Raw genomic sequence first — 22562 nt, 5'->3', positions numbered from 1 at the left:
TACTGGTGAGGTATTTTGTAGCCTGTCCTCAACTAAGGTTATTTTCATGTTTTTTTCATAATGTGTGTGAGTGCATGCTCAGTTGCTTCAGTCGTGTCTGACTCTTTGAGGCTCTATGGACCATAGCTCCTGTATCCATGGGATTCTTCAGGCGAAAATACTGGAGTGGATTGCCATGCCCTCCTCCAAGGGATCTTCCTGACCCAGGGATTGAAGCAACATCTCCTGCATCTCCTGTATTGCAAACAGATTCTTCACTGATGAGCCACCAGGAAAGCCCTTTTCTTATGATGAGACTGGAGTTATATATTTTAGCAAGAAAGATCAGAGAGGTACAGTGTCATCTTCATCATGCCAATATTGATGGTGCATGCTGTCAACATGACTTGTCATTGCTGATGTTGACCTTGATCACCTGGGTGACGTCTGTTAGGTTTCTCCACTGTAAAGCTACATGTTTTTCTTCCTTTCCATTCTGTCCTCTATGGAAGAAAGTTGCTACACACAGCCCATTCTTAAGGAGTGGAGAGTAACATTCTACCTCCTTGAGGTTAGGGGACCTACTATATTTTTTTATTATGCTAAAATATACACAATATAAAATTTACCAATTTGACAATTTTTAGATGTTTTATTTATTTTTTTCAGTCTCCCAGTCATTCTAACTTGAACCTGGTTTGAGAACCACTCAGATCCATGGAGGAAGGAGATGATGGAGATACACAGGTGTTTAGAATCCCACTGAACATCAGACTGGATGTTGATATCTTTAGTGGATAATTTGGAGAGCCACATGTACCCTCCTAACTATCTGCCACTTCTTGCAGTTGCTATAGCTTATCTGTGCCTGAGAGGGAGAAGGTTTTGGTCTGAGTGGGAACATGCAATACTTGAGTAGAGGCAGAAATCTCATCTCTACATCTTTGTTTCTCCCATAGCCTCACATGCAGTGGTTGACACAGAATATATGAGACAGTTTATTACTGAAGAAAATATGCTATTGATAAGTATTAGTGTTAGTCGCTCAGTCGTGCCTGACTCTTTGCGACCCCATGGACTGCAGCCCACCAGGCTCCTCTGTCCATGAGATTTTCCAGGCAAGGATGCTAGAGTGGGTTGTCATTTCCTTCTATTGAAAACACATTGTCAGATTTCACCACCTGACCTAGGTAAGCATACTCCCCTGACACCCAGGTATTGTTGACCTGTCCCAGAGCTAAGACTTGTCTTAGACCATCCCCCTCTTGAAATCACATGCTCATCCTCTTCTCATGCCAAATTCTGAACCCCTCAAATTGACCCAAGGCATCCAATCACATGACCACTTGGAAGAAATAGGAAAAGAGTTACTCCTCTCTGTAAAACAACATTCTGTGATCTTCACACTTCTCCAGAGGCCTGAGAACATGGGCCAAAAGGGCATCCACCTCCAGAAGCAACTTCTCAGTAAATGTTTCCACACCTCTCAATAAACATTTGCTAACTTAAGGCCCCCGATAGGAGGATCAGTGAGGATATTATTACAAGAGCTTGAATTAGAGAGGACCAGACATTTGACTATAATGATGGATAAGGTGATAAAGATGAGAGGAAACCTGTTTCTGCAGCCTATAGTGATGACTTTAAGTATCAAAGAGACAAAAGAGAGGAAAGGTTCAACTATTATTCTAAGACTATCTTGATGGCCAACTGGACTTTTATAGTGGTACTGTCTCTCACTGTGAGAAAAAAAAGCTTAAGCCTGGGGAGATGGTGTCAGAAGAAAAAAAAAATGAAGGCTTTAGTCACCACTGATTTTAGTCTCCAACGGTGAAGAGCCAGGGAAGCAGAAATAACTGCAACCCAGAGGGCAATGCAAAACCCAGGAACTGCGGTTTGTGGAATGAAGCAGCAGGCAAGTCACTAGTGGAGAGGTTTGTAGGGAGAGAGGAGAAATCGCATTTCCAGGCTCTCTTATGTCTTGGCAGCGGAGACTAGGGGAGACAAATGAGTGTAGACAAGAACACAGCCAGAGAGTGTCAGTACATCTGCCGACAGGAAGCAGCTTTTCAACGCTGCAGAGCCGAGCCTGAGTTTGCAACACAGGAAAGGGACTTTTGTCAACACAGCTTCCAACAATTCACTGCAACTCTTTTATGAGATCCTTTGTTCATGCCAGATTCCAAAGACAGCAACAGAGATGTCCTATTCTGAAGATGGTGGCTAAAGGCAGGCTGAAGAAGTAAGAAGCCTAGAAATGATGAGAGATCTGAGGAGACTTGGAGTCTACAAAGCTATCGTTTGGTTGAAAATAATCTAATCTGAGTGCTGTATTTTCATTGGTCAAGAGTCTCCTCTTCCAAAATAATTCAAAATAATGTGCCCCGAGCTTCTCAAAGGGAAAGCTCTTGCAGGACCATTCCTCTCCTGGCAAGGTTTCTGAGTGAGCTCAGAAGGCTGCAGGCTTTGGGCAGGGATGGGAAGTGGGGGCATGGCATCCCTTTGCCTGGGGCACCTAGGATTTCCATTTCTTTTCATTTCCACTAATGAAAACAAACAAAGGCAATCAGCTATGGGGAAAGATACACTCTCTGGCTCTTATAAAGGACCAGGGTACACTTGTCCTGAGACCTGTGATGGACAAGCTTATTAGCATGGAACATTTAAATAACTGGGAGAAACTCCAGGAGAATTCACAGAAAGCACGCCGGCACATGGCCACTTAGATGCATCTATGTAACCTCTCTATACCTGCATAACATACACATGTGTGTGCATGCATGCACACACACACACACACACACATAAGATCTACTGAAAAAAAAAAAAAACAACAACAACAAAGAACAATTTCTGCTTTCCCCTTCACCCTTTCTCCACAGTTATTCTTGGGTATATTCCCTATTTTTAAAATGAGAATAAGAGAAAATATTCTCCAGATAATAACCCTCAAAACTGATATAGAGTTTTAACAGGTTTGTCCCCATTGCCCTAGAAAAGGAATGTGTAAGTATATGGTCCACTGTTAAAATATGATAACAGATTCCTATGTTCTTGATATCAGAATCTGCCCCTTCTATCCTTTCTGTCACCTAGACAAGGAGTTTAGGAAAAGATTAAAGATATCTAATGGGAACATCACGTACCATTTTAATATGGTACAATGAGACCTTTCCTTTATTTGTTCCTGAATTCCTCAGAGAAAATATCCACTTCCAGTCATGTGTTGTAGACTTGGTTCTGTTTGGGGGGACTCCTATGAAATTCCAACTCTGAATTCAAAGTGGGTGTGAGGTAAGAATCGAGGAGGCAAGTGAGATATGAGCTACCCAAGAAGACTTTTATTCCATTTGAGTTTCTGTATTTACTTTTCTTAAAGGCTGTGTTTATACTTCTTATCTTTATAGCTTCAGCATTGTTGATTACTTGCCTCCTAGAAGAAAATCAAGTGAATCATATTTGTAATATTGTACTAGGCAGTTGCAAACAGAAGGAAAGTTATGACCAACCTAGATAGCATATTCAAAAGCAGAGACATTACTTTGCCAACAAAGGTTCGTCTAGTCAAGGCTATGGTTTTTCCTGTGGTCATGTATGGATGTGAGGGTTGGACTGTGAAGAAGGCTGAGCGCCGAAGAATTGATGCTTTTGAACTGTGGTGTTGGAGAAGACTCTTGAGAGTCCCTTGGACTGCAAGGAGATCCAACCAGTCCATTCTGAAGGAGATCAGCCCTGGGATTTCTTTGGAAGGAATGATGCTAAAGCTGAAACTCCAGGACTTTAGCCACCTCATGTGAAGAGTTGACTCACTGGTAAAGACTCTGATGCTGGGAGGGATTGAGGGCAGGAGGAGAAGGGGATGACAGAGGATGAGATGGCTGGATGGTATCACTGACTCGATGGACATGAGTCTGAGTGAACTCCAGGAATTGGTGATGGACAGGGAGGCCTGGCGTGCTGCGATTCATGGGGTCGCAAAGAGTCGGACATGACTGAGTGACTGAACTGAACTGAACTGAACTAGGCAGTTGCAAACAGCAGAATCAAATTTAGTGGTTTCCATCGTTAAAAAAAAAAAAAAAAAAAAAAAAAAGATTACAGGTAAAGACAAAGATGTTAACTCAAATAATTATTTCCTAGAGAAGTGGTCGAAACCATATCCCAGAACTGGTCTGAGAACTGGAAATCTATGCTGTCCTAGCTAAACACTAAATGCCAAGAAGTCGACTATACTGAACCATTACTGCTGCCAGCCACAATGCATCAGGAACTCAAGTCTACAGCACTAGAACGCACTGCCATTTGAAAGCCAAATGCTTTGGTTATTATCTGTGCTGGCACAAACAGAAGCTCCATACCAGGAATTTTTTTTTTTTTTTTGCTTATCTCCAAATTCATGGAACCTAAGTCATTTGATAACATGCTTACTGCAAAGAAGGCTGGGGATTTGATTTCAGGCTTCAACATTGCAGGACTCATGCAGGAAGCAGGACTCTTGAGGCAGGGGTTTCTCCAAATGTAGAGAAGCTCTTTCACAGATGATGGAAAGATACAGTTATCAGTTCAGTTCAATTCAGTCACTCAGTCGTGTCCAACTCCTTGCGACCCCATGAACTGCAGCACGCCAGGCCTCCCTGTCCATCACCAACTCCTGGAGTTCACTCAGACTCACGTCTATCGAGCCAGTGATGCCATCCAGCCATCTCATCCTCTGTCGTCCCCTTCTCCTCCTGCCCCCAATACCTCCCAGCATCAGAGTCTTTTCCAATGAGTCAACACTTCGCATGAGGCAGCCAAAGTACTGGAGTTTCAGCTTTAGCATCATTCCTTCCAAAGAAATCCCAGGGCTGATCTCCTTTAGAATGGAATGGTTGGATCTCCTTGCAGTCCAAGGGACTCTCAAGAGTCTTCTCCAACACCACAGTTCAAAAGCATCAAATCTTCGGCACTCAGCTTTCTTCACAGTCCAACCCTCACATCCATACATGACCACAGGAAAAACCATAGCCTTGACTAGACGAACCTTTGTTGGCAAAGTAATGTCTCTGCTTTTGAATATGCTATCTAGGTTGGTCATAACTTTCCTTCCAAGGAGTAAGCGTCTTTTAATTTCATGGCTGCAGTGACCATCTGCAGTGATTTTGGAGCCCCAAAAAATAAAGTCTGACACTGTTTCCACTGTTTCCGCATCTATTTTGCATGACATGATGGGACCAGATGCCATGATCTTAGTTTTTCGAATGTTGAGCTTTAAGCTAACTTTTTCACTCTCCTCTTTCACGTTCATCAAGAGGCTTTTTAGTTCCTCTTCAATAATAGATGTTTACTAGAACAGTGGCTGGGTATATCTCTCTTTTATTCTGTCAGTTCTATTTGTGTTCCAGTCATTTCTCCAGCCCATGACTTCATCAGCAAGATATCATACTATGCTTTCCAATATTCTGATACTTGAATATTTGCATGTGTAACCTAACTGGCTTTCATTCCACAATCTGAGCTGTATTGACTAGGTTAAAGTTCTCCGTTGAGATGAAAGGATAAAGAAGATGTGGTATGCACACACACACACACACACATACACACACACACACACACACACAAAATGGAATACTACTCAGCCACAAAAAGGAATGAAATTATGCCATTCCCACGCAGCACCAGACGTAAAGAACCTACCTGCCAGTGCAGGAAATGTAACAGATGCAGGTTCAATCCCTGGGTCAGGAAGATCCCCTGCAGGAGGGCAGGCCAACTGACTTCAGTATTCTTGCCTGGAGAATCCCATGGACAGAGGAGCCTGGAGGGCTCGAGTCCATAGGGTCAGAAAGAGTCGGACACGACTGAAGGGACTCAGCACACACACATACAGCAACATGGAAAGACCTAGAGACTTATCATACTAAATGAAGTGAGTCAGACAGAGAAAGACAAATGTCATATTATATCACTCATCTATTGAATCTAAAATGTGACACAAATGAATTTATCTGTGAAACGGAAACAGACTACAGACATAGAGAACAGACTTGTGGTTGCCAAGGGGGAGGGGGTGGAAGAGGAAGACTGGGAGCTTAGGATTAGCAGATGCAAACTATTATTATATACAGGATGGATAAACAGCAAGATCCTACTGTATAGCACAGGAAACTAGAAACAATATCCTATGATAAACCATAATGGAAAAGTATATGAAAAAGAATATGACAAAGTACATTTAATAAATAAGATGACGTGTAAAAAAAGAAAAAAAGTTCACCATTGAATGCTCCAAGCCTTCAATTTTAGTTAACCAGCAATACTACTCTATTCAAAAACATAATTATCTATAACATATTTATAACTTTGCTAGCCTATACCTACTCCAGTGTTCTTGCCTGGAGAATCCCAGGGACAGGGAAGCCTGGTTGGCTGCCATCTCTGGGGTCACATGGAGTCGGACATGACTGAAGCCAGTTAGCAGCAGCAGCCCATACCAGACCACTTTTTTTAGAGGCTTTCTTTAACACCATTAATGCCCTTGCTCTTTTTTCGATCAGAATTGTTTCCCATGCTCACGTATTCTTTGGCACCAAACTCATAGATTCTGGACCTAGGAATTGCAGCTATGGCTTTATATGCCTAAAAGTCTGTATTTAGTGGAAGACCTGTGTATGAAAGGGGCTATCTATTTGACAAGCAGACCAATGCTAAAACAACAAAACCAAGAGCAAACCCAACCCTATAAAAGGAAAATTGTATTCTACAAGCAGTGAATACTTTTATAACGCGCTGGGCACTGAACAGCAGGCTACGGGTTGAAAGAGAAGTAATAGAGATGCTACATTCCAGGGTGATAAGACTGAGTCTAGTAAAATGGCAGACACATGCAGCGTGATGTAAGAGGAAGGGAGCTCCACAAAGCTGACAAGGTCTGGCCGTGCAGCTGATGAGGGGATTGTGTGAAGAGGGGGAGAGACAACATTTGGGGTCATAATTTGCACATCTTAGGAATGACTTTCTCTGCCATTGTCTTTCATTTAACAGTATTGGTATGGGGGACTTCCCTGGTGATCTGGCGGTTAAGACTTCACCCTCCAATGAAAGGGGTGCAGGTTTGATCTCTGGTTAGGAAGCTAAAATCCCACATGCCTCATGACCAGAACATTAAAAAAAAAAAAAAAAAACCAGAAATATTGTAAAGAATTCAATAGAGGCTTTAAAAAATTATCTATTTATTAAATAAATAAAACGTGGATGGAGCAAATGTAACAAAAGGTTAACATCCGGGGCATCTGGATGGAAGGGTTTCTGTGGATTCTTTGTACTATTCTCACACCTTTTCTATAGGTCAAAATTATGTCAGTATAAAAGTTAACAAGAGAATAAAAAGCATTTCAGCCATTACAACTTCATAAATAGATTGTGCCTTCCTAATACCATCTCTATATCTGGTTTGTGGGCAAGGAATTTACATCTCTAGGAGGTCTCAGTCTACTAAATATTTGACACATTCTTGACTTTTCTTACTGATAATGTCATATCTCCATGTAGAGGAAAATCAAGCTGGACGCTTCCTCTGGGCTTAATTCCTACCAACAAGAACAAGAGAGTTCTTTGTTTGATTGTTTGTTTTTGAGAGTTCTTAAAATGAGGATGACTGGAACTTTGAAAGAAAGTGATCCTCTTGGAGTTTCTAAAAGTGAAGTGTTGGCAACAGAAATAAAAGTACAATAGATTTTAGATTAATTAATTAGTTTTACTGAAGTATAGTTGATTTATAGTGTTACGTGAATGTCTCCTATACAACTAAGTGATTCAGCTATACACACACACACACACACACACATATATATATATATTTTTCATATTCTTTTCCATTATGGTTTTTAAATTTTATTTATTTTTGGCTGCGTTGGGTCTTCATTGCTGTGGGTGGGCTTTATCTAGTTTCTGCTAGCAGAAGCTGCTCTCCAGTTGTGGTGTGCAGGCTTCTCATTGCGGTGGTTTCTCTTGTTGTGGAACACTGGCTTCAGGCACACAGACTCAGCAGTTGTAGGGCACAGGCGTAGTTGTCCCATGGCATGTGGAATCTTCCTGGACGAAGGATCAAACCCATGTCCTCTGCATTGGCAGGCAGATTCTTAACAACTGGACCACCAGGGAGGTCCTCCATTATGGTTTATTACAGGATATTGAATATAGTTCCCTGTGCTATACAGTAGGACCTTGTTGTTTATCAGTTTTATGTGTAATAGTTTGTATCTGCTAATCCCAAACTCCCTGTCAATCCCTCCCCTACTCCTCTTCCCCCTTGGCAATCACATTGTCTGCTCTCTGTGTGTCTATTTCATAGATAAATTAATTTGTCTCATATTTTAGATTCCACATACATGATATCACACAGTATTTGTCTTTCTCTTTCTGACTTACTTCACATAGTATGATAATCTCTAGGTCCATCTATGTTTCTGCAAATGACATTATTTCATAGAACATCATATTCTTAAAAAGTCAGATAGAATGTGATTATAATCTCATGATCAGGGTTTCTAAAATGTGTTCAAGGGAGATGAAAGAGTCTATAAATTCTTATTGAATGAGAAATTAGACTAAAGGGAAATAAAAAGGAAGAGACATCTAAAGAAAGCAGTGTGCCAACTCAGAGTTCTTCTTATGCACCCAAAAGATAAAAGGTGGAGGAAAAAAAAACAAGAGAAATATGGGAGGCTGGTGCCAGTTTCATTCCTGCATTGCCTAATGCCTTATACCCAACACTGTGGGATGGAAAAAAGGCATAGAAAATTAAAAAAGTATTTACTCAGTCATCACAACAGGGCAGTGATGTGATTGACACAAAGACATCAACCAACACTATTCTGGAGGATAGAAAGTTTCTTCAACGGCAAAAGACACAAAAACTTACAGACATGGCCATAGAAAGTGGGAACTAACACATTATACTCCACACTGTGTGTAGAACATCCTGGATCTCCCAAAGTTCCCCACAGAAACATGGAACCAAGGAGGAGTGGCATGAGAATTCCTCCTTGACTGGGTTTACACCCTCCTAGCCACCTACTGCTTGACCGTTGAGAGTCTGACTGCCACCTGGAGTAAATACATTATATAAAAATGGTGGCTCAGTGGTAAAGAATCTGCCTGAAATGCAGGAGACGCAGGGCATGTGGGTTTGATTCCTGGGTTGGGAAGATTCCCTGGAGGAGGGCATGGCAACCCACTCCAGTATTCTTGCTGGGAAAATCCCGTGGATAGAGGAGCCTCGTGGGCTACAGTCCATGGGGTTGCAGAGAGTTGGACACAACTGAGTGACTAACATGCTCCTTATTTCCTAGTTCTGAGATTGTTGAAAACATATACATGTCCCCTTCTGCCAGCCCTGAGAGTTGGAAGTTTGAAGAGGCCAGTCTCCCCCTTCTTAATGTAGGAAGCTTGTTTTTCCCTAAGCAAAATTATACCTTTAATCATAGTCAGTTATTTACCATTTTAGTTGTATCTTCACAATCCCATTTCAATTAGTTGACTGAGTAACTGTGGGTGATCTTGGAAATGATGACATGTAGCTATCTGTTTTTCAATCATATTTAAACAAGCACATCCCGGCAAGCCTCTATGCAACCAAACATTTATCTTCTGCACAGAAGTTTCAAAAAGAAATTGCTTCTTGTACACTTTAATCAACGGATGTTTTATACCTCTTTGAGACACTTGTGATTTCCACTTGAAGTGTCTGGTCCAATGAGAAAATTATTTTTGAGTGGCTATCTCGAGACACATTAAAAAAAACCCCAATTAGTTGGCACAAATCTCAGAGCTCCAAGGTCAGAGCTGACAGTAAAGGAAAGATTAAGTCACAAAATTTAAAGCATAATTATTCATGATTAAAACTGTAATATGGACCCAGGTAATCTTTATCCATTTTTTCAGGTAAGGTCAGGATTGAGCTTTCCTTAATTCCATCATTATTGTGGCCACTTCCCCCCACATTTAAGACTTCTTCCTTCTTATATTCTTATTGTTCTAAAAATCGGCTGCCTCTGACAAAATATAAAAGGCAAAGAATTTTATCTCCTTATTTTCACTACCCCTACCCCCACCCTCCTGCCCCATTCACATCTGAAATGTCACAAGTATCCAATTTATTCTGAAGAAGCAGCTTTGGTCTCAATTTTCATTACTACCTGGACAGGATATTGCAATTCCATTTTCTGCTATCTCTTTCTTCAGGTATCTCTTACTACCCTTCGGCTTGAAGCAGCCAAGAAATTATAACTGTGACCACTTCCAATATTCAATCCAGGATGCCAAACTCTGTGGAATCAGGAAGACAATTGACATACTTGACAAACCCTTCTTCCTTTATTCCTAGCCACATTTTTTTTTTTTTTTTTGCAACAACAATGGTCCACTTGATTTTGTAGAATTCTTGTGTTAACACCTTTGTGGTTTCTCTAATTCTTCTTATCAACTCAGCTATCTGGACAAAAGGACTTTGCAGCAATTCCACTTAACAGTTATTCAGTGATATGATCCACAGAAAGACAACAATGGACACACCTGGAAATGTGAAGCTTCTATGGAGATGGCTATATGAAGGAGAAGATCCACAACATACCCCTGGCTTTTTAGCTTCCCAAAGTTCCCTACAGGGACATTCAGGGTTAGATGGCACAACCAACATGGGCCAAAGATTACACTAAGCACAAGAAATTCCCCTTGCCAGTCTTATGGAGGACTTCAAAAAGTCCTCCACGACCTGTGTGATTATTCTGGACACTATCTACCATTCCAACAGCTTCAAAACAATTATAGATCATTTCTCAGCATTTGCTACAGGTTTAGATGAAGAGAGAGCTTCCCTCGTAACTCAGTAAAGAATCTGCAGTGCAGGAGACCCTGGTTCAATCCATGGGTTGGGAAGATCTCCTAGAGAAGGAAATGGCAACCCACTCCAGTATCCTTGCCTGGAAAATCTCATGGACAGAGGAGCCTGGTGGGCTACAGTCCATGGGGTCGCAAAGAATTGGGCACGACTGAGTGACTAACACTCACTTACTTATTTAGATGAAGAGAGGGTAATTTTTCAAAAGCATCATCTGGCAGTCCCAGGCCTTAAGCCTATCTGATGTTTGCCCTGGTAGCACCCAAGTCAAAAGTCTTATCTCACCCTGTAACTCTTTTTCCTTCTGTGTATCACATACTGATTGTGAACATCAGGGTACAATCAGGCAGAGAGGAATTTCAGAGCTATCTTTGGCTTCTTTTTTCATCTTTGCAATCTAATCAGGATCAAAGTTGTGTTAATTCTTCCTGTAAAAGTCCATTCCTTTTTCTCCAGTCCCATAGTTCCTACTCTAGGTCAGACCTCCATTACTTCTTACTCAAAACTAAGCCAGCAATTTCTGAGCTGATTTCCATGCCCCTAAGCTCTCTTCTCTTCTCTCTATCCATTCCCAACATACCTTTACCAAACAGACCTCATTATCTTCTTTCTGTACACAGTATTCCAAGGTGAGCTCATCTATTCTCTTGGATTAAAATATTATAATTTTGCTAATGAGTCATAATTTTATCTCCAGCCAGAGGAACTCTTTGAATCTCAGACTCACACATCCCACAGAGCCTACTTGATGTTTTCATTTGGATGTCTTATAGCTATCTCATACTTCTTGTTGTTCAGTTGCTCAGTCATGTCCAACTCTTTGCGACCTCATGGATTGTAGCACTCCAGGCTTCCCTGCCCTTCACCATCTCCTGGAGCTTGCTCAAACTCATGTCCATTAAGTTGGTGATGGCATCCAATCACCTTGTCCTCTGTCATCCCCTTCTCCTCCTGCCTTCAACCTCTCCCAGCATTAGAGTCTTTTCTAATGAGTCAGCTCTTTGCATCAGGTGGCCAAAGTATTTGAGTTTCAGCTTCAGCATCAGTCCTTCCAATAAGTATTCAGGATTGATTTTCTTTAGGATGGACTGGTTGGATCTCCTTGTGGTCCAAGAAACTCTCAAGAGTCTTCTCCAACACCACAGTTCAAAATCAGTTCTTCGGCGCTCAGCCTTCTTTATGGTCCAACTCTCACATCCATACATGACTACTGGAAAAACCATAGCTTTGACAAGATGGACCTTTGTTGGCAAAGTAATGTCTCTGCTTTTGAATATGCTGTCTAGGTTTATCAAATTTAACATGTCTAAACAAAACAATTCATTTCCCATCCAAAATGTATTCCCTTCTCTCAATCTTCCCCATCTTAATAATTGATATCAGTTCAAAGATGTGCTCTGCTGTTCTTAGTCACTCAGTCATGTCTGACTCTTTGTGACCCCATGGACTGTAGCCCACCAGGCTCCTCTGTCCATGGGGATTCTCCAGGCAAGAATACTGGAATGGGTTGCCATGCCCTTCTCCAGGGGATCTTCCCAACCCAGGGATTGAACCCAGGTCTCCCACATTTCAGACAGATTCTTTACCATCTGAGCCACTAGGGAAGCCCGAGAATATTGGAGTCGGTAACCTATCCCTTATCCAGAGGAACTTCCTGACCCAGGAATCAAATTGGGGTCTCCTACATTGCAGGTGGATTCTTTACCAGCTGAGCTACCTGGGGAAGCTCCAGTTCAAAGAGAGTCATCCTTAATTCCTCCTTATCCCTAAGTCCCAGCATCCAATCTATACAGTAAGTCATGATGATGAACCTCAAGTATTCACAGTTCTTCATCCCCATAGTCACCACCTTGCTGCTGCTAAGTCACTTCAGTCATGTCCAACTCTGTGCGACCCCATAGACAGCAGCCTACCAGGCTCCCCCGTCCCTGGGATTCTCCAGGCAATAACACTGGAGTGGGTTGCCATTTCCTTTTCCAATGCATGAAAGTGAAAAGTGAAAGTGAAGTCGCTCAGTCGTGTCTGACCTTCAGCGACCCCATGGACTGCAGCCTTCCAGGCTCCTCCATCCATGGGATTTTCCAGGCAAGAGTACTGGAGTGGGGTGCCATTGCCTTCTCCGCCACCTTAGTCTAGGCCACCATTATTCCTCCATCATATGTCACTTAGACTACCACAACAACTGCTGATCTGCTCTATAACATTTTTTTCTTGCTCCTTTTTAATCCAGTTTTGATGCCATATCAAGAATACTCTTTAAACGAGTGTATAACTTGGGTCACATCACTTGCTTCAAACCCCTTAGATGTCTTTCTGTTTATTTAAACTCCTGGTCATAGCCTACAATGTCCTATGTCTCCGATCTCAACTCAAACCATCAACTCCCAATTTGTCCAATAAGCTCCAGACACACTGAACTTCTTAAACTCGTTCCTTCTTCAGGCTTTTGCAAATACTGGCCTTTCTGCTTAGAATGCTATTTTCATTAGTGTTTCCATGACCAACTTCTCATCTTTTATCCATGAGCTCTCTTGTAGACACTCCTGAGGCCTGCCTACTGTATCTAAAGTAGGACTCTCCAGCAAAACCACTTGTTTTCTTCATAAGACATAATTTGTAATACTTAATATTTGCTAGTCTATCTCTTTGTTTTATTTTTACTTTATGTGTAGTTATCACATCATCTGGCATATACTTAGATCTCAGTTGTTTATTATTGAATAAATTATTTTATATTTCTCCTTTGCTTAAAAACTTTTGCGGCTTCTTACTTGTCTACAGGATAAGCTACACTCCAGAGTAGCCTAGGCTACCATCATCCCTCCATCATCTGTCACTTAGACTACTGCAGCAACTGCTGTCTGGTCTATAACATTTGGTACTCTTCACCATATGAAACTAATCTACTTTTTCAGCATCTTACTTACCATTTCCAGCTCCATTGTGTATCATTTAGTGTTTTGCTCATTTGCAAACAATGGAAAAACACAATTCCCAGTGATTTCAGTAATGGGAATACTTGTTTCTCATGCAGCCGAAGTCTGAAAATAGGTCACTGGGCTGGCAGTGTCTCAACAGTGCCACAAGAATACAGGCTTTATTTGCCTTGCTGCCCTGTCACTGTCAATATGTGGCTTTTGTTTTCATGATTGCAAAAGGGTTGCTGAACCTCCAAGTGTTACATCCACATCCCAGATCAGAAGCAAGCCTTCCCCTATATGGTTATATTCTATCTTTTCAGAAAAATAAGCCATTCCCAGAGATTCTATCCCATCTCATTGGCTAGAACTGTGTCACATGGCTACCTCTGACTTCAAGGGAGACTGGAGAATTGAGAATTTTTAGCCAGATACATTTTTTGCCCTGGACAAAATCATGGCCCTGTAAGTAAGGGGGAATGGATATCAGGTAGTCTCTATTAGTATGTATCTTACTATGAGTCATCCTGTTCTCTAGTTATCCTGGACTATTTTTCATAGTTCCCTGAAAAACAATGCAATTCTACAAAGCTTTTTATCTCTTTGCATTGACTGTTATCTTTACTTGGAAAGTCATTGTGCTTCTCAACCTAAAATATTCCACTCATCCTCCAAGATTAACCTTGAATGCCTCCTATCAGGAGCCTTCATTCATCCTCTGAGGCAAGATTCTCTTTGAATTCCTACAAGGTGGTGTAGGAAACAAGGGCCTTGTCTTATGGTTGCGTCATCAGCATTTAATCAAGTGCCTGGAATATCATAAACCATCAAACAGTGTTAACCAAACTGAAAGAGGGAGAAAGCCCACAAGTACATGTTTCTCTTTTAATCCTCACAAAAATCTCATGAAGAAGCTATTACCTCTGTTTTACAGATAAAGAAATTAAGCTTCAAAGAAATAAAGTAACTTGCCACACAGCTAATAACATGATCCTTTTGCTTTGTCCCCTGCCCCATCTCCTGCCACCTTTTTTTTTTTAATCCAGGGATCAGCAAACTAAGGCTCATAAATAGGCCATTTGTTTCTGAAAATTAAGTTTTATTGGAACACAGCCATGCGCATTCCTTTATGTATTATCTATGCTGCTTTTGCATGTTACAACAGAAAAGTTGAGTCAGTGAGACATACCATATAGCCTGTGAAACCTAAAGTATTTACTCTCTGGCTCTTTATAGATAAAATGTGCTGACCTGTCTCTGCGCTACACCATATTGACTCCTGAATTCAATTGAAAGATAAATGCCATGAAAAGAAAGGTTTAAAATTATTATTTTTAGAGTAACATTACACAGAAGAAAAATGTAGAATCTCTGCTTGAAGAAGACGTAGCATTAAAGCATGGTAGAAGGAACAAGGAAATTCAGTAGTTCTGACTTCTTTCTGTGTTCAGTGAAAAAGAGGACCAGCATTCAAAAGAATTGGTCTGAAAAAGAATTGATTAACCATTATAAGAATAAATCTTACTTCACAGGGCTGCTGTAAAAGTGGAATGAGCTAAAGCATGAGATAAGGCACAATGCCCAGCATATAGTCAAGGTTCAATAAACAGTGCTTGTGCTCCAACGTGGCCCAGTCTTCATCAGGTATTGTTGCTTCTCAATGTGACCTTTCCTTATCCTTATCGTCAGGACCACTCTTTGAGGGTCAAGGGAAGAAAGAAAGGCCATCTGTACTATTTCAAGCCTAGAATTCCATAAGATTGGAAAATCACCATGATCTATCTTGGTTCCACTTTCTCCCGAGAGCCATTCCCATATCTTGGAGGAAATTGCACTCTCGGGTAGGAAAGCAATTAAGTTTTAGCCAGTTTGCTTATCCTCTGTCTGTCTAGCCCAAACAACCCATTTGTTACCATCACTGCCCTTTCACACAGGAGAAGTCAGGTGCTGGGGAAACAGGATGAGAATAAGGTAGTCCCAGGGTGACTTCAGCGAACTGCAGAGGAGTGCTTATCACAATTCTCTCAGATTCCTTGGAGGAAATATTTCCAGATATATGAGGAGAGGGAGAAACCTGCCTAGTTAAAGCCTTACATAACCTCAGTGCAGAAACCAGCTGGGTCCTAGTAAATGCAATATAGTCATCTCATTTAAGGCCAGTGCATTTACCAGAGGCTACATTATTAATGATCTGAGAGAGAGTGCAAATTGTAATTTGAAGAAGATGAGCAAGAAAGAAGCAACAGCCATTTAGATCAAAGGTAGCAAAACATTCAACACAAACCGTCTATGACTTTCTGACCAAAAATAACTTATTCACAACAGGGGGTTTTGGCTTTTAGAGATCTGAGCCTGGATGTATGTTTTCTGTGGTCACTTGTTTTATAGCCCAGGTTAAACTCTGGGGAAAGGATGTTAGGGAGCCAAGTCTTCTTACATATTCTTAATGATTGTAAAGTGTCTGGATTTACTGCATGAAAAACGCAGACTGTAAAAGCAGAGTGGTGCTTACTATATAAAAATTGCTGTTTGTTCCTCCTTCATAGAATACAGTCAAATTGTGGCAATGCTTAGTCCAAAGTTGCAGTTGGAAAGCAAAAATAAAATATCCCTTAATAATGCAGTCAAACAGGAGACATCCAATCATTAAAGTTTTGCTTAAGTATACTGCCAGCTATGAGTCGGAGCAAACCAAACACACCAAACGCCATGTAAATGATAATTCTCAGAGATTCAGGAGCTCCCCACTGTTGACATGAATAATTCTGACAGCCCTGCAAGTACTAATAGTTAAGACATCAAAATAAAACACAACATCAAGGAGAACCTTAATAGAACCAGTTCTGCTTATGCTGAGAAGTGCAGGAATCCATGAAGCAGCCATCTTTTTTTCTTCCTGTCTCTTGACTGAACATCCTTGACTGCATAGATTCTGAAAACTCAGCAAAATATTGGGAAATGCTGCTACTAGCAGCTTCCCAGCTCTCTGAACCAGACTATGGGAGTATACATTGATAAGCTTATACCAATTTACTGTGGCCGATAAATATCATTTCTCTTTGCAGTGCCATTTTCTGAAGTGTGCATTCTGTTTCTATAGCAACTTTCATTTTGTTAACCTGTTACTCACATTAAAAGTCTGTTATTTTTAGCATAACATTTCCAGAAGTCTTTGGCAAAGAAAAATGGGAAAAGATTGCTGCTTAAAGATGAATGTGATGTCCAATGTGAATTCTAATATGTAGCATGTTTGGTCAGTATATCATCTGTTGTGAGGTTGCAGAAATATAGATTTTTTTTTCAATTGTATGTTTATGGACTTTGTAGAAAAAACCATACTCCCTATCTTTTTTTGGAGCAAGTTATCATATAAATAAATAGCAATATCCAAATGGATTTATTTTCTACAAATTTTCACTTATATAAAATCCAAGGAGAGAAATTATTGCTGAGGATTTTTTTGTGCATGGTAGAGTCAAGGCTTTTGCTGTTGGATTGCAATTTTAAAGATACTGCTATAATGCTAGGACACGTGGGACTAAGGGGATGAATTACGGCTATGGAAATGCCATGTAGTAAGAAATTAAGTTGGGGGGAGCAGCTCTGTAGATAGCTGACGCTCATGATAAATTGTGACACAGCCTACTTTTTGACCTTCCCAAACAAATTCCTTCCTCTTTTTCCAAAATATTGTGGGTTGTTTTTTTTTTTTTCACTTCCCCTGTCAAAAATGAAGTTCCATGTAGTTTGATACAACATGGCTGGGAATGAGCAACTTTATACACTGAATGGTTTCCCCCTTTGGATTTGGGTTGGAAAGACTTTGACCTTCATTTATTATAAGTCATCCTGGAAATTAAATTTGACTTGATTTCTAGACAGGAACAATTATTTTCTAATGCTACAACTAATATTCTGTAAGTATTAGAAAGGCGGGGGAATGCAGTGGATAAGGGTCTGGCTTCTGGAACCAGACTGCCTGGGTTTGAATCCCAGCCTGACCAGTCACTAACTGTGTGACCTTTGGCAATTTATCTATCTGTGCCACATCTCAGTTTCCTCATTTGTAGGACAGGGATGATAATAGTACCTATTACAGGGTTGTTAAGAGAGTTAAATAATTTGTACATGTAATAAGCTTAAAAGAGTACTCAGTCCATAGTCAGCTTTATCAGTAGTATCATTATGTTTACCCCTTAACCTCAAGCTATATAGCTTTCTTTAGCTGCCTTAATTACAAAACACACACACACACAGACACACGCACAGAGTTACTTATCCTTTTACAGGCTGGTGATACAGCTGAGTATAAACTAATATGTTGTTTTCTAATAAGGAGATTGCCAAAGGTCACACAGTTACCTCAGACTACCTGAGATTCATACCCAGGAAGTCGAGCCCTTATCCACTCCACTGCCTTTCTAATAATAAGAGAATTTTTAGTCAGAACTTTAGAAAAGAATTGTTTTCATCTAGAATTCAAGTCATAGATGCACTGTATCCCCTAGCCCCTGCCTTCAGTAAAATACACATTACCCTAAATATTGCATCCCTGTATGAGTTCTCCATAGACTCATAGACTCATGCTTATGGGAACTAAAGGACACTGGCCAGGCCCTAGAACTCAATCTTTCTCTACCCGAAGTTTATTGAGGTATAATTTACATAGAATAAATTTCATCTCTTTAGTGTACAGTTCTACACCCTTTGACAAGTGCATATAGTAACCACCATTATATTATAAAACATTTTCATCATTTCCCTAAATTCTCTCCTATCCCTTTGGAGTCAATCCCTCTTCTCCCACTCTTAGCCCCCAGCAACTGCTAATCTATTTTCTGTCTGTATGGTTTTGCCTTTTTCAGAATGCTATATAAATGGAATCATACAGTAAATAACCTTTTAAGTCTGGCTTCTTTCACTTGAAATAATACATTTGAGGTTTATTCATGTTTGATGTGTCAGTAATTCATTGTTATTACTACTGAATAGTATTCCATTATATAAATGTCCACGTTTTAGAACTCAGTCTTAAGGAGCTGGCCTTTTTTTTCCTGCTCCAAGAGTATACAATTCTAAACCAGATAAGGATTACATAAGGACTCTTTAACATAGTGGAAATAACTGATGTTACTTGATATAAGAGAATTCCAGGAGCTTGAGTCATTGGAACCTCTGAAAATAGTTACTTTTATTTTAAGTATAAAATAGCTGATTTGTGAAATCTCTCATCTATGGTTTCCAGTGTGTGTGTGTTCTGTTGTGTCCAACTCTTTGTGACCCTATGCGCTGTAGCCTGCCAGGCTCCTCTGCCCATGGAGCTTTCCAGGCAAGAATACTGGATATTGGAGTGGGTTGCCATATCCTCCTCCCAGGGATCTTCTCTACCCCAAGGATCAAGCCTGTGTCTCTTGCATCTCCTGCATTGGAAGGCAAATTCTTTACCACTGCACCACCTGGGAAGCCCATGGGTCCAGAGGGGAGGGCAGAAAAGGGGAGAATTAAAAAAAAAATTAGCTGAGACACAAATCCTATCTCTGGAGAGATTGTTAATTAGTAGAGAAGGACAAATGCGATAAAGTACAAAAGGTAGACAGATCCATCTTAATCAGTTAGAATCATAAAAATGGTACTTTTCTCCTTCCTATCAACGTCCTTTACCAAACAAGCAGCAAAGGAGAAACATGAGGTATATGAAATGTATCAAGTATAGGACTGTGATGATCCTCATTTCGAGTACACCTGGGGTGAAACTCACGTCATTCACCTTTGCCATTTTTCCTTTGGGTACATGGTATATGGTAATTGGGAGGTGCTCTTAAACATGTGCTCAATAAATGAAAAATTTGTTCTTTTCCAATAATGTTACCAAATAAGGTGCTATAAATTGGACCCATGATTCTCTCAAAACTCATATCTTTTCATGGCTGATCTGGGCTCAAATACAAAAATTTCTGGTAGTGGTCTTTTGGTTGCACCATACCACCTTCCTAAGACTTCCCAACTCAATCATAATTCTCTAGAGTGTTCACAGACAAATGACTTTATTTTCTCTGTTGCCAAGGAAGGAGGATGGGGAAAGAAGCATTTTTTGATCACTGCCTTCCATGATTCACCCCAAGTATTTGAGAATTCATTATCTGTCTGTCTGAAGGAATGCTTATTACTGATTTTTAGTTATTACCTATTTTTGAAAGAAAGACTGAATATTATCAGTCATTTGACCCTCAAGTCATAGTCACATAAAAAAGTTAACCTTTTCCCCATTAGGATATTTTCCAATGCAGTAAAATATTCTTGCTGTAAATGATAAGAGTAAGTAGGAAGAAAAATTGTTTGATAATCTTCTGGGTAAAGGCTAATTACTCCCATGAGCGAGACTAGAATTTTAAGTATAAAATTTTGATATTCGTTAAGTTTTTCAGGGCTTAATTTCCTTGACCAGTGAGTGCCTGCATACTCAGGTTTACCAGCGTGAATTACAACATGTGCAGAAAGGAACATCTCTGGCTCCATTCACTTGTGAAGGGGTTGCTTACCTTGTCTACACATTCTGTACAGCTAAACTGTAATTATCATCTGGATTCACCAAGTTCAAGTACTTACATAGAAGCAGATTTTGAGGGGACCTTTAGTTAAAGCTCTAAAACTTAATAAGGATGAATTGAGAAAAACTGAATGTACACCAGGGGGAGAAAAACCATATTCAATTAACTTTAACATGATCATAAACAAAAAATATAAATAATCAGAATTATAATTCTGGAACTTCAGTGTAGATTCTTTCTTTCCACTTTATTCCAAGATGGATTACCATATTAGTCACAGGAGATGAAAAGATATATGTACAGAATTCTGAATATCTAGATTCTCAATCAACTATTGGTGTCATGAGAGTCAGATCAATGGGAGGACTTTGATCTCTCTGCTAGAGTGAAATACAAGCTGCTCTTTGTGCTTCTGTATGTGGTCCACATTTGGAAGAGGACTGGATGGCCTCCATGGAGAAGGCAATGGCACTCCACTCCAGTACTTTTGCCTGGAAAAATCCCATGGGCGGAGGAGCCTGGTAGGCTGCAGTCCATGGGGTTGCTAAGAGTCAGACACGACTGAGTGACTTCCCTTTCACTTTTCACTTTCATGCATTGGAGAAGGAAATGGCAACCCACTCCAGTGTTCTTGCCTGGAGAATCCCAGGGACGGGGGAGCCTGGTGGCTGCCGTCTGTGGGATCACACAGAGTCGGACACGACTGAAGTGACTTAGCAGCAGCAGCAGCAGCAGCAGGATGGCCTCCCTGGGCCCCTTGCTTCCTAGTTCACTTGCTAATCTTCAGCCTCAGTATTTTTCCAGTTGATTGCAAGTAAATTTAAGGAAGTATTAATCCAAGGCAAAGAATATAAAAAGAAATATCTATTTCCCTCCACAGACAATAGCACAGCTCTCTAGTATATAGTGTGTACATGTGCATGCTCAGTCACTTCAGTTGTGTCTGACTCTTTGGTGGCCCCATGGACTGTAGCCCACCAGGCTCCTCTGTCCATGGGATTCTCTAGGCAAGAATACTGCAGTGGGCTGCAAGCCCTCCTCCAGGGGATCTTCCCAACCCAGGGATTAAACCCAGGTCTCCTGCATTACAGGCAGATCCTTTTACCACTGAGCCCACTGGGGAAGACCACCCATATACTTGGGAAAGAACATCCTCAGAGAGAAAATTCAAAAGAGATCTAAAACCTAAAGCCAAAGAAAAGATGACTAGGAACTTCTTCTAACCAATATGAAGAGTAACAGGGATTAGATTTATCTCCTTATCTGAAAAAATAATACTAGATAAAATGTATGAAACAGTGGTTTTTAAGTCATTGGACATCAGTCTATGAAGGATATTATCCCTGAGAGATGGAACCTACTATCATCCCAGCTTACTGTTTTGAGACAGTTTCCAGGCTATGGTGTATTGAAGGGCACATCCAGGTGGAATGAATCAAATTCCTCGAATTGAGGAGATACTGCTAAGAGGCCTGCAAGCACAAAATATGGACAGTTAACATAACACTGGAGAGAAGACAGATGCAGAGAGAGAAAAACTTCTGTAGATTTCTAGAGGGTCCTTCTCAAGTGTTCAGCAAAATACCCCTCAGCATGTGCGTATAAGGAAACTACTCATAGAATGTAAGGAGACAACCCAAGGTCAAGGAAAAAAATCATCCCAAATGATTAGTGGGGACAATACGTGGTAATAACACAGGGTGGTTAACAGCGTCTGTTCTTACCAGCCAGGCTGATAATTTTCATAATTCATGGAGTGTTGGGTAGAGTCAGATGAATTTTACCTCAGTAATGAAGGACTGATTAGCCCAAGACTAAATGCTCTGCCATTCTTCACAAACAGGTGTGAAAAGCAAGACCCAAAAGATCAATGTAACTTAATCTCATAACAAGATCAAGAATATTTAGAGGAATACAAAAATATCCAGCATCCAAAAAGTAAAAGTAAGATTCACAATGTCTGACAGTCTATTAAAGACTATCAGGCAAGCAAGGAAGCAGCAAAGCAGAACTCAAAATGAGAATAATGAATCAGTGAAAACAGACCTAGAACTGGCACAGATATTTGAAGTGGTAGACAATGACATTAATAGCTTCTAACAACTCTTCCCTTGTAGCTCAGTTGGTAAAGAATCTGCCTGTGATGCAGGAGAGCCGGCTTCAATTCCTGGGTCGGGAAGATCCCTTAGAGAAGGGAATGGCAAACCACTCCAGTATTCTTGCCTGAAGAATCCCATG

Source organism: Bos indicus x Bos taurus, chromosome X (assembly GCF_003369695.1).
Source record: "Bos indicus x Bos taurus breed Angus x Brahman F1 hybrid chromosome X, Bos_hybrid_MaternalHap_v2.0, whole genome shotgun sequence".
NCBI classification, from domain to species: Eukaryota; Metazoa; Chordata; class Mammalia; order Artiodactyla; family Bovidae; genus Bos; species Bos indicus x Bos taurus.
The sequence above is the reverse complement of the archived record's forward strand: the minus strand, read 5'-3'. Positions refer to the sequence as shown.